The sequence below is a fragment of the Rhipicephalus sanguineus genome, chromosome 1 (assembly GCF_013339695.2).
Source record: "Rhipicephalus sanguineus isolate Rsan-2018 chromosome 1, BIME_Rsan_1.4, whole genome shotgun sequence".
In the NCBI taxonomy this organism is placed as follows: domain Eukaryota; kingdom Metazoa; phylum Arthropoda; class Arachnida; order Ixodida; family Ixodidae; genus Rhipicephalus; species Rhipicephalus sanguineus.
Genome location: NC_051176.1, coordinates 311,088,297 through 311,100,887, shown reverse-complemented (window position 1 = coordinate 311,100,887; position 12,591 = coordinate 311,088,297).

Sequence of the window (12,591 nt, the reverse complement as noted above, 5' to 3'; positions counted from 1 at the left end):
GTAAGCGCCCCAGAAAAGAGCATGGTCAAGCCTGTTGTGGTGCCGTACGTACAAAAGTTTCGCATCATGTGAAAAAGGTAGCGAACCGTCATAAGGTGCCAGTAGTGTTTTCCGCTCCGAACAAGCTTGCTCAGTTGTGCTCGCGTGTTTCTAGTGATGGGAAGAAACGTGGTTGCCAGAAAAAACACGGTAGGAAGTTTGCTGACTGTTGTACGGGCGTTATATATGAAATACCTTTGACCTGCGGCAAGGCGTATATAGGCCAGACGGGTTGTTGTATTAATGATCGGGCGGGGGAGCATTTACGGGCTATTAAGAGTGGGGGTACTAATTTGGCTGAGCATTGCGCGAGTTGCGATGCATGTGAGACGAAACTAAATGAGATAAAGATGGCACGGGAGTTGCTGGAAGCGTTTCATATCAGGAAGATAAGGGGTAGGTGTGTCAGTGACATATCGGTAAAGCTTTGGAAGGCAGAAACGGCATTTCTTGATTATTTTTACTGATGTGATTACGTGTTTGTAACAATGCATTTGATTTCTGCGCATGTGTGTTTTCTTCATATATTTGCTGGCAAAGCCGCAAATAAAGTTAGACGAAAGTAGCGCCCGTCCTGTCTATCTCGTCTTGTGAATTGTCTGGTTTTTGCGCACAAGTTTCCCTTCCTCAACGTTTGTGTCCATTCATCATTACTGAAATGTAGTGCGACAGGAAGTGCTGGGAGCTCTGCTGCCGTCTATGCCGTAAGCTGGGAGGTCTTTAGTTTGATTGTGGTTGCTTTTATCGGAATCAAGACTTATGTGGTTGAGCTGTGCGGTAAGACAGAGCCGTCGGTGTATACGTGTAAGAGCCTTCGTGCTACTCGTATATATAGCAAAAGTAAAGCGAGCTGTTTAGGAGCTGGTGACATATATGCTTTTTAAAGCGAAAGCTGTGATGAGATCACAAGGGCCGTTTTTGGCGCCGTAGTTGTCCGCCGCCGCCTGTGTCCGTAACCACTATCGCGCTAAATAAGACAAAATAAAACGAAATGAGAACAAATATCCAGAATGGAACGAGGTTCGAACCTGGGCCCTCTGCGTGGGAGCCAAGTATTCCACCTCAGACCCATGCCTGTGCTTGAAACTGCTTTGCAAAAAACCCTATACAGGCTTCATGTCGGGAAGGAACCACATTAACATATGTAATGTATAGAGGTCGGATTTTTAGGCACTAGAAAAGCGCGTTTTAGGCGCCAAAAATAGGCAGAGAAAACAGCGTTTTAGGCCTCCGAAATTGTAAATATAGGCACCATAAATGTTTACATAAATTCAAATAATTTCGAACAAAGATGTGCCCGACCTGTATCTACGACAGGAAAGCCAGAAATGTTGTTCATGATGGCACAAAGGCGCCAACGGTTCAACATAGCCATGCAATTGTCCCTTTTCCCGCATGGTTCGCAGAACACGGTCTCTCTTTATTGTCTTAATTGTCTGGCATGGTGAGTCAAGTGCCCACCGCCAAATCAACACACTCCTGCGTCTCTTTCTTTTCGGCGTGGTTGGGAAGGGCACCACAGAAGCAGATACCCAGACCGCTAAAAGACCAGGAGGGAGGGATGCTTCGTATTGGCCGGGGCTAATCGCGTAGGGTCAATTTCTTTAGAACGTTTAACAGGGAAAGTTGGTGTGATTCCATCTTGAATGAATAAAACGCGCGAAAGAACGAGGACGAACAGAAGAAACAACAGACCACGGCGCTGACTCGCAAGTAGAACTTTATTTCACAAGGAACAGAATAAATAGCATCTGGGAAAGGATATCAAAAGGCCATCACGCATGCACAAGGCGACAAAAGTAGCAACAGCAACAAAAAAATAAACGCTACGTGAGTGATTAGCCATGAACATGAGGCAAGTTATCTCTTAAGCCACTTCAGCCTATGACAAGGCTACCGAAGGTTGGCTCACTGCTGCTAGCGGTTGTTTTTCCCGAAGTTCGTTGAACTAGAGGGTTAGGTTGAACCCCATAGAGTTTTAAAAGGTCAATATTGTCCGGTAACATGAATAACGGTTTCAAACTGCACTTGAAAGCGAAATTTGAGGTTAAATAGTGCTCATATATGCGCCGTTTTTGAAAATAGGCATTTATAGGCACTTATAGGCTTTTAGGCACGAACCCCAAAAATAGGCATTTATAGGCACTATAAAACAGTATAAGAGCCCTTCCTAACCTCTAATTCATGGTCATATATCAAAGTGGCACGATAGGAACACAAGGAACAAAATAGGCATTTGCCTAAAATCCGGTCTCTAGTAATGTAGTGTGATAGAAGAGTGAAATAACAGCCATGCATCACACAACGCGAATTCTGTAACCAGGCGTCACACAATGCGAATTGCGCTACGAGTGGGTTGTTGAATGCTTCCAACACATTACAAAGAGCTCTGCCATAATCCTTCATCGTCATCAGCCACAGCATCAATAAAGTGCACATAATGTCTTACAGGTGTTTAGCGGATAGCATGGTTCTCCGCAGAATGACGAAAAATTGCATAGTGGCTGCTTCCCTACTTCACAAAAATTATGATGATTTATAGCGTAGTGGTTTCCTCGCAAGTGCACTTCATTTTGGTTGCCAAGGAAGCCAATAAGGCTCCCGTGATTCATTTCCTCAGGGTCTCAATAAAGTTAATTCCCTCTCGCTCTTTCTCACGTTAACGTATGTTATAAAGCGTGGTGGGAGAGTTAAATAACGACCGGGCGTCACACAATGCGAATTACGTAACTAATGGGTCGTTTAAAGCTTCCAACCCATTCCAAAGAGCTCAGCCATAGTTCTTCATCGTCATCAGCCGCCGCATCAACAAAGTGCGCATAATGCCTTGCAGATGGTACTATCGCGCTCAGTATGAGCTGCATCAGGCGATCGCGTGCCCGAGCGCTCTGCAAGGTTGTACAGTGGCGCCGATCATGGCATATTTTCGAGTTATCGGGAGAGAGTGTGGCTGTCCCTGCCAGCGCGCATCGCCTCCAGTTGCTTTCACCCTCGCCATCGATTAGCTCTGTGGTGATATCAGCTTCGAAAATGATAACTTCGAGGATGAAACCAAGCAAATGGGGGCGATGCGCGCTCAGACGAGCAGCCAAACTCTCTCCCGATAACTCGAAAATATGCCATGATCGGCGCCACTGTACAACCTTGCAGAGCGCTCGGCCACGCGCTCGCCTGATGTAGCTCATACTGAGCGCGATAGTACCTCGCTTCTCCGCAGAATGACGAATAATGGCGAAGTGGGTGCTTCCCAACTTCACAAAAATTCGCACGATGAGACGCCCAAGACAAAAACTTGAAAAAAATTCTGTAAACGGGAATCAAACCCACGACCTCTCGGTCCGCAACGATAGGCGACGGAGGCCCTAACCACTGCGCGACGTTCACACATGCAGGTGGCTTCACGAACGCGCCTTTTAGGTCTCGCACTTTCCTCTCACAGTGCTCTTGGTTCGTGGGTTGGTGTCGCCGACTGGGAGTGGTAGAGTGAAGTAATGCATGGCCTCCGCGACTAGCTCCGGCAATGCTCCGTTGCACCGTTGCTACAGCCATCCTAAGCGGCGCGTTTCCAAAGAAGTGTAATTTTGTCGACGCCTTACACCGCAAGGTGGCGGCTTTAGCCCAAGCCTCGCTCATAGCATCCATCCATATTAAGAAATAGCTCTGCGACACTCGCCTGGCTGTCACACCGCGTTCCCCGCTCGCCCCGTGAGTAATCACGGCCAGACTAGACGCGATGCCAGTTGCGTTTGCGGTCGTATTTCTAGACCGGCCGTGGTGCGATCTTTCTGTTAACTCTTTAACATTCCGCGGAATGGCGACCTTAGCCCAAGCTCAGTAAAGAAGCTCAGCGTCCAATAGTCGACACTCTACTGGCTGTGACACCGCCTTCTCTGATTACGCTCTTCCCGAGTGAATGGAACGGCGTGAGCAACGCTAGCAACGGCGTGTTGCCGGAGCCAAGCTCGGAGGCCACAAGTGATGCGTCATGACACTAACGAGCACCGACTGCGAGCGTTTCGGTACTCTCAGCGCGGCGGAGGCTTTCGATGCAATATTGTAGAAAACTCTATGGTCGGTGAAATGCAGCATACACGGTGATTCGATTCGGTGACGACGTAGTTAAGCGATTCGCATTTCGCGTCAGCGTGTGACGCCTACTCGCCCGCGTAGGGCCGCTTCCAAATGGACTAAGGGTGTTTATCCGCCGCCTGCAGTTTCGAGTGCACTGGCATCGACTACTGGGGAGAGCACACATTGCCGTTTGTCTCCTCAAATGACGACGCTTTGAAAGAGTACATGTCGAGTTGGTGTTTATTATGTGCATGCTGGAGCCATCTTTTAGCGGGATTCACCATATTGCCGTTTCATGCGAAACACAGCTCATATATTTCACTCACAAACTGCATCAGATTTTAGACCGTTCATCATGTGCTGATTGCATTTTTTTAGACTTCAGTAAGGCTTTCGATAAAGTCTGTCACCAACTACTACTCTTCAAACTGAGCCTACTAAATATTGACAATAGTTTACTCAAGTGGATTGAGTGTTTCTTGTATAACCGTGTTCAATACGTTACTGCTAACAATCACAGTTCGTCATCTGCTGCAGTCCACTCAGGTGTACCGCAAGGGTCAGTTCTTGGTCCACTTTTGTTTCTAATTTATATTAATGACCTCACGTCTTCACTTTCTTCTAACATTCATCTTTTTGCAGATGACTGCGTCATTTTTCGTGAAATAACCAGTAATAATGACAGTTTAAGCCTCCAATCTGACCTTAACACCGTAGCAGCTTGGTGCAGCACATGGCGAATGGACTTAAACATCGCTAAATGTAAGGTAATGCGCGTAACCAGATCTGCTAACACCCCACCAAAATACTACTTAAGCAACGTCCCGCTTGATCCAGTTTTCTCGTATAAATACCTGGGCATTCTTATCACATCTAACTTATCTTGGGCACCCCACATCGCATACATTACTAATAATGCTAATCGCATGTTAGGCTACATACGTCGTAACTTTTCAAAAGCGCCATCTGCACTAAAACTACTGTTGTATAAAACATTAATACGTTCCAAACTTGAATATGCATCATCAGTATGGGATCCTTACCACGATAACTTGGTTACTTCACTTGAGCTCGTACAGAATAACTCCGCCCGTTTCATACTTTCTAACTACAATCGCATCGCCAGTATTAGTTCAATGAAATCCAGCTTAGGCCTTCCTTCCCTTGCATCCCGTCGGAACATATCTCGTTTGAGCACATTTCACAAATTATTTCATCATCCCACCCTACATAACCAACTAATCCTCAATCCTCAGTACATATCTCATCGCATCGATCATCGTCATAAGGTTGGCATCGCATCCTGCAACTCCCAGTGTTTTTATCGGTCATTCATACCTCGTACATCAGTAGATTGGAACCACCTTCCCGAAGACATCGTCACTATTACTAATAACAATATTTTCCGTCAAACATTACTCAGTATTGTATGAGTTAAACGTTACTCAAAAATTGTATTATGTTCACCGTCGTTGCACAGCTACTATTGTATAATCTTTTATTTGTTGCATTGTTTATTCTCCTGCTGTATTTTCTCTGCTGTACATTCTGCTGTATAATATGTATTTGCTATGCTGTATATTCTGATGCTGTATTTTCTTTCTTTTTTTTCCCTTTCTTTTTTGATGTAAACGTTATTTCCACTCCCCTCTATAATGCCATATGGCCCTGAGGGTAAATAAAATGAAATGAAATGAAATATGATGTGTCCAGGTGTATATAACTACTACGGCTATCACAAAAGTTTTCTGATGTTCGTGGACGTTAGTCGTCGGGATGGGGATGTGCCACCAGGCATCAACGTAGGTGCGTCCGCATCAAGCGGTGCTATAGCTGCAAACACCAAGAGACATTATGCAAACTCTCGTACATCAATGTATAATAAATATTCATTTACTTCTGTGAGGACACGTTTCGCTTTCGTTTGATACCGATTCCTATGACGGAGGAACAAACCATGTTTTTTTCTGGATGCCAGGTATTGTCACGCTGATGTTAGGCTGAGCCAGGCACCATGGAGAAATCCAAGGTCTCGCGGTAGGCGCGAAGCATGTCTTTACCATCTGGCAAGTAGAGGTGCATGGTTTGTCCGCTGGCAGACGGGCTAGGTGGTGGCGGGGAGGCCTATGTGTCATGAGTGCTTCAACATCAATGTGTGTCTTGACGAGGTGGTCTCTGGCGATCGCTCTAGATGCCACAGTTGATGCACTCATAGGCAAGCCCAGGCAAATCCGGAGCGCTTGAGCCTCAACAGTACGTAACATTTGTAGACTTGTTTTGCTTGTGTTGGTTAATGCAGGCAAGCTGTACCTAAGGAAACTGAGAAGAAGTACCCGGCACAGTTGTATCATAGCACTTGGGGATATTACGCAAGTCTTCCCTGCGAAAAAAAATGAATAGATTACAGCTACCTGTCAACAGTTTCTTTATGTAGGTGCGTGAGGGCTCCATGATATGTCTCTGTCAATTATGACACCCAGAAGTCTGTGTGATCGAATATACGGTATATTTTGACCATTGATTATTGCGATGTAGTTATTCATAGGCTTGCGCGTAAATCCGACGAGGAGGTATTTCTCGGAAGAAATTTTCATGCCTCGATTACGAAGGTAAAGAGCAGTTTAAGTGGCAGTTCGGAATTCTGGCTCAAGACTATAAGCATGTTACGACAGACGTCCAAACGCAGATGTTGTCCGCGTAGATTGATAGCCTAACTTTGCTTGGACGGTGCTCAAGGAAGGCAATTAGCGTGACACTGAACAGAAAAGCACTGATTACGCCGACCTGGGGTTCTCCCGGTAGCTGTAGTGTGGAGAAGCTTGGCAGTCCTCAGTGCTCATAAAAAAAAGATCTCATTGAGAGATGCTACGTATCCAGCGTAAAATCCGACCGCCTACTCCTGTCTTGTAGAGAGCAGTGAGGATGGCTTCATGCGTAACGTTGTCAGATGCCCTTTTGACGTGGAGGAACAAAGAAGCGTAGTGACACTTACGGCTTTTTTCATGCTGAACGTAGGTGAGGTGACGTCTTTCAACAACGCAAAGGTGACCAGTAGCAACTGCTTTTGCTTCCAGAAATTTGTTTCCTACTGAACGCAGGTATTCTGCTGGTGAGCGTGAAGCCATAGCATGTCTCTTTGCTTGCGAGAAGTGGCATGTATACTTATGGGGTAGACATTTTACATTAGGCACTGATCATCAAGCTCTTACTACATTACTTTCTGCTGGATCAGAGGATCCCATTACGCATTACACGCTTGTGCGCCAGACTTTTGTACTACGACTTCAGTAAACAGTACTCCAAGGGTTCAAATAATGTCGTAGCTGACGCGCCTTCTTGATTGCCTTTGCAACTCCCAGTTTCTCCAGAAGTGGAAGAAGAAATAATCTCCCTTGTTACACCATGCACAATTAAGGCTGACTTACAAGGAGGCTTTGCAACAAGAGTTTCAATACATTCCTAATGGCTGCCCAGAAAAGAAATCCCTTCCGCCAGTGCTACTTCGCTACTTTGAGGTGAGAAAAGAACTTTACTGTGTAGACATTACGCGATACACCGGGTGAAACGACAAACACGAAAACAAAAAGACAACACAAGCGCTGAACTACAGCTGACGTTTATTGCGGAAAAAATCGCTTTAGTAGGCACTTCTTCTTGCGCATGCGTTTTTTACACATGGCGACAGCCTATACAAAGACCAATACCATCAGCACCATATCTTACAGCAGCAATCAATTTGCATAGGTAAAGGCATCACACAGCAAAAAATGGACGGGAATATGTAACGATGTCACGTGTTTATGATTAAAAAAGTTTTTTTTTCTTTTCGAGATAGAGCAACTGATGGGCAACTAACGCAGTCTTCCTTCCTATCGACAATTTCTCCGCTTCTACAATTTCCCGTGCTAATTTATTTTTTCCTTGCTCACCACCTTCGTTTTACCCAACACAGGTACGTGGCCGCAATCCCTGAAGTGCAAGGCAAGGTGGCCAGCATCCTTAGAGCAGCGATAGCTGGGCTCTGTAAGCCTCGTGTTGAGGCATCTACCCGTCTGTCCGACGTACACCTTCTCACACGTCAGCGGTAGACAACTTAGTGCAGACAACATAGTTGTCCGCGTAGATAGTCAGCACTCCTTTTTCACTGTGCGATAAGCTCGTACAGCTGGCTCATGAAAGTCAACCTGTAATTTTCAGGACTAAGCGGCGACTTAGAGAAAGATACTGGTGGTCTGGCTTAGCTGGCCAAGTTGAACGTGTAGTCCACGACTGCACTGTATGTCAAGCACAGACACATCTGCTAAACCAGTTTTTGCACCCTTACAGCCTGTCCCATGGCCAACTCAACCTTGGGAAAAGCTAGACATGGACATTGTCGGTCCACTCGAACGTGCTCCTTACGACTGCATATGTGAAATTACATTAGTCTACTACCAGTCAAGGTGGCCTGAAGTCTGCTTTACCTATGCAGCCACTTCTGAAGCAGTAATTACATTTTTGTTTACACTTTTCAGTAGGGAAGGCTTCCCAGCAGCAATTGTCAAGGACAATAGTACTCAGTTTAAATCACATATATTTGAAACTTTCCTCTCCGACAGAGGCATTAAGCATCTTTGCTCTTCGAACTCCTATGCACAAGCCAACAGCTAAGTTGAAAGATTCAAGCGCGTTTTGAAGGAGTGAATCCAGCTCGCTCAACTGCAATGTCGTCCACTGAAACAACCTGTAACGGAGCACTTAGGCACGTATCGCTTTAGAACTCAGGCTTGTCGCGTGCACAACTTCCGCATAATCGCCAATCGCGTTCTGGAATTCACATTGTAGGGTTACACCCAAGGTCTCCCGCTCCTTCGTCGATTTTGGATCCTGTGAGAACACGAGTGTTCCATAGGAAACTAAGCAGCGCGTGGACTCAAAGCGTGGATCGAAACCTCCTAAGCTACATGCAGGCCACAGGGTTAAAGGACGTCTGCCAGGGAAGCAGAAGAAATACGGGGGTCCCTATACAATCCTTAGTCAAGTCGGATTCAATTCCTTCCGCCTTAGCGATGGCAATGTCTGCAATGCACCAGAGGTAGTAATTAATACAGAGCAGAACGCAACTCCGCGACAGAATTCCTGTACTCTACCTCACTTATCATCCATGCACCAGAATAATTCCTCCTCACCTCCATGTTCTTATGCAGCACCGCACTTAGTGCGTCTTCCACTAACCGCCTCGCAGGCTTCAAAACAACCGGCTGATGTGTCCAGCCCCAATGGAGATCTTATCGAAGAGGGCAAAGATATGTCATCTACGAAAACTCAAGAAACTGCCGCGTTCGCTCTCTGACGATGAGCATTTAGGTCAGCCCGAAGGCCCGAACTCTTCTTCTGAGCTAGCTAAGGCTCCGTCGGTGAACGCTTCACCCAACTCTCGCATGCCGTCGTCCCAAAACGACGCCGTTATGAGTATTATGTTCCTTAAATATGTACATGTATAATCCTATAATACTTTCATTTTTAATATATGCTACTAACAATATATTTTGTATATCTATTTTTACTGTATAATCCCGACTTGGATGGAACATGCAATGGTGACTAACTTTCTAATTAGGTACTACTTATACTGGTTCACACACGGGCTCCTGCAATAAAAACCAATTACATCCTGTTTAGTCAAACCACTTGAACTCCGGTCAAATGAAACCGTCCCAATAAAGAATGAATACATTCCTACATGTGATAACTATGGTAGGATGTTATGTTATTTCGCACATTTTTCTACACGTTCAATGACTGTGTGCCACATTGTCATGTCCACTAAAGCATTATACTACATTCTTACTAGTTGGTGATTGTGCAGATGTTACTGCGTGCCAAATTTTTAGTGCCTGCCACTGTATATTTTCTATGCACAGTACAACTGCGATCGCCTACTGTGGCGTTAGTTCAGTATAATTTGGCCGCGTTCTCTTGTACAAATGCACAAGAGTTTACGTCTTCATTCCTTTCTAGGCGGAGATGATGTGGCGTTGCGCATTTTATGTTACTAATCTGGGAGTCTATGTTGACTCCCGACCAGTCTCGGTTTCTCACGGTTTTTCAGAGAGCGCCACTCAATGGTCATTAGCTGTACACATTTGATACGCGCACTCTTTCTGAATAAACTGAGTCCCCTCCCCGTTTCCGTCGTGGTGTGACGTTTCGACGAGCACTCCGGCGCTACTCGCCTTTGTCTCCGCCAGACGGCGTATCTGACTAGCGATACAACACCCTGTCCGTTTCTTCTTCTTGGTTTCGACAAAGATGTGCTTTACAGCCGTTTCTTCCCTGACCCACTCTTATCCTTGTCCCCTAAGGTTGCATTTTTCTTTCGCCCTCAATTTAAGTTGAACCCTTGTCGCAGGGCTTCAGGTTTCTGCCCCGTAGGTAAGTGCGGTTAAGCTGCATCTACTATACAGGGTGTGATTTCACGTGATATCCGGAAATTGTCAAAAACGGGAGAAATGGACAGTTTCCTCGCTGCCTTCATAATTGCTTTTTCTGTAGCAGCAGACACCTTAAGACAGCTAGAGACATCAATCACCGCAGTATTTAAAGATATTCAATTGATTAACTTTTTAATTAGTGCAGACAAGAGGTCGGGTCCAATGGGGGAATCGGAACCCTTCCTGCCAAGAGCCCATTGGCGCTTTGAGATTTCCAAACAGCAGCCTCCTGTCATCTCAGCAGAGCGATGAAATCTGACCAATTTCGCCGGCGTCCGAAACCGAAACGCGAAAGAGCTCAGCAGCCACTTTCTTACGAGACGCCTAGAATTAGCGAGCGTCGTTATCGCAACCATTGATCGCTTCTTGTGTCCGAGGGCTGTGCTTAGAATTATAGCACGCATAGCGCACCTACGTTGACGAAGGTGAACAATGGCTTCGTTCTGGCTGTCTGCCGTTTGCACCCAGTTTCGGTTTCGCTGGTGGATTTGATCGAATTTCATTACTACGCAGAACGACCAGAAGCCGCTTTCTCGAAACCTCAAAGCGGAGGTGGGCTCTTCAAAGGAAGAACCTCAATTCTCGCATTTCACCGGACCACCTTTCTCCACAAATTACAAGGTTAATTCATTTATATTTCTTTAATTACTGCTTTTCTTCATGTCTCTAGCAATATTAAGCTGTCCGCCGCTACAGAAAAGCAAAGGTGACGGCAGCCAGTAAATATTCCATTTCCCTTATTTTTGAGAATTTCGGACACCCTGCGTACTTTTCTCTTGAAGAATAGAGGTAAACTGCCATTCACGAGTCACGATCCAAACTGCTGAGGTGCACATAGACTCCTTCCTTCACGACGGGCACACGTTCAGCCCTGTGCAGGGTCTCAGAACCTGTGGCACGAACTAACCACCGATGATACTTTATAACCCCTTCCGCAGTGCATACAATATTGTTTTTACATCTTTCTACGCTCCTTTGTGCTTCTATACTTCTCCGCGCTCTTGCTTGCGGACCTGTAGGGTCAACGCTTTGCTTCGCACTATCGACGGCGAAACGTCTTTTTCCCAGAACCACCATTATTTCCAAGGTTCCTTTCACGGCGATGTTCTTAGTTTTGGCAACGCATCGAGTGCTTGTCACCAGGATAGACAGTGGCTTAAAAAGAAAGAGAAAGAAACTCTGCACAATTTTCGTTGGGAGTAGTATAAGTGATATGTAAGAGCAAAGATTTATGCAGTAGGAAACTCTATGGTCGCGGCCTTCTTAGGAACGTTGTTGTCAGGGAGCAATCATTGGCCTTCGATCTTTGGTGTTCGTCAGTGTCTGCAACGCTGAAAGGGAAGGTGCCTCCCGCGATCACCGAAACGCCAGCATGGCATTAAAATTTTAACAAAGTAGTGAATTTTCATGACGTGCAAATGTCTCATACAGTGTTTACATCTTTTCCTAGAAAGGGCTGTTATCCCACCATCACGAGATATTTCAACAAAGCCTTCATAAGCAGCATTGTCCTTTCATATTTTTTCTACTGCCGGCGCAACGCATTCATATGCATATGAATGCGTTGAATGAATACTTAACAGGGTGCGGGTTTGGGCTAGTCGGTGATCCATAACTGGGTTTTTGCGCCTAATTAAAGGGAGTTGGTTTATGCGGGGTTCGCGTGACTAGAAATAAAAAGTAATAATAAAATCGCCGGCGTACGCGTATCTCTCACTTGGTCTTGCACTTGTGTCATTTTTCTGTCTCCCTGAACTGTGGTTCTGTCTCCTTGTCCACTTGAACTGTTATTCAGTCACTGGCTTGCCTGCTTAGCCCAGTGGATAAGAAGGAGCGGCTTGTGCGTGTTTCAAGAGATTTAGTTTTATCTTATAGCGATTCATATTAAGGGACGGACGCACGGTTTTCTCGTTCAGTCGGTACAGACGCATAAAATCAAAGAAAAGCTGTAATTCTGTAGTTTCATCTTGAGCGATTTCAAGTGAATGATTGTGAGGCGAGGCTCCAC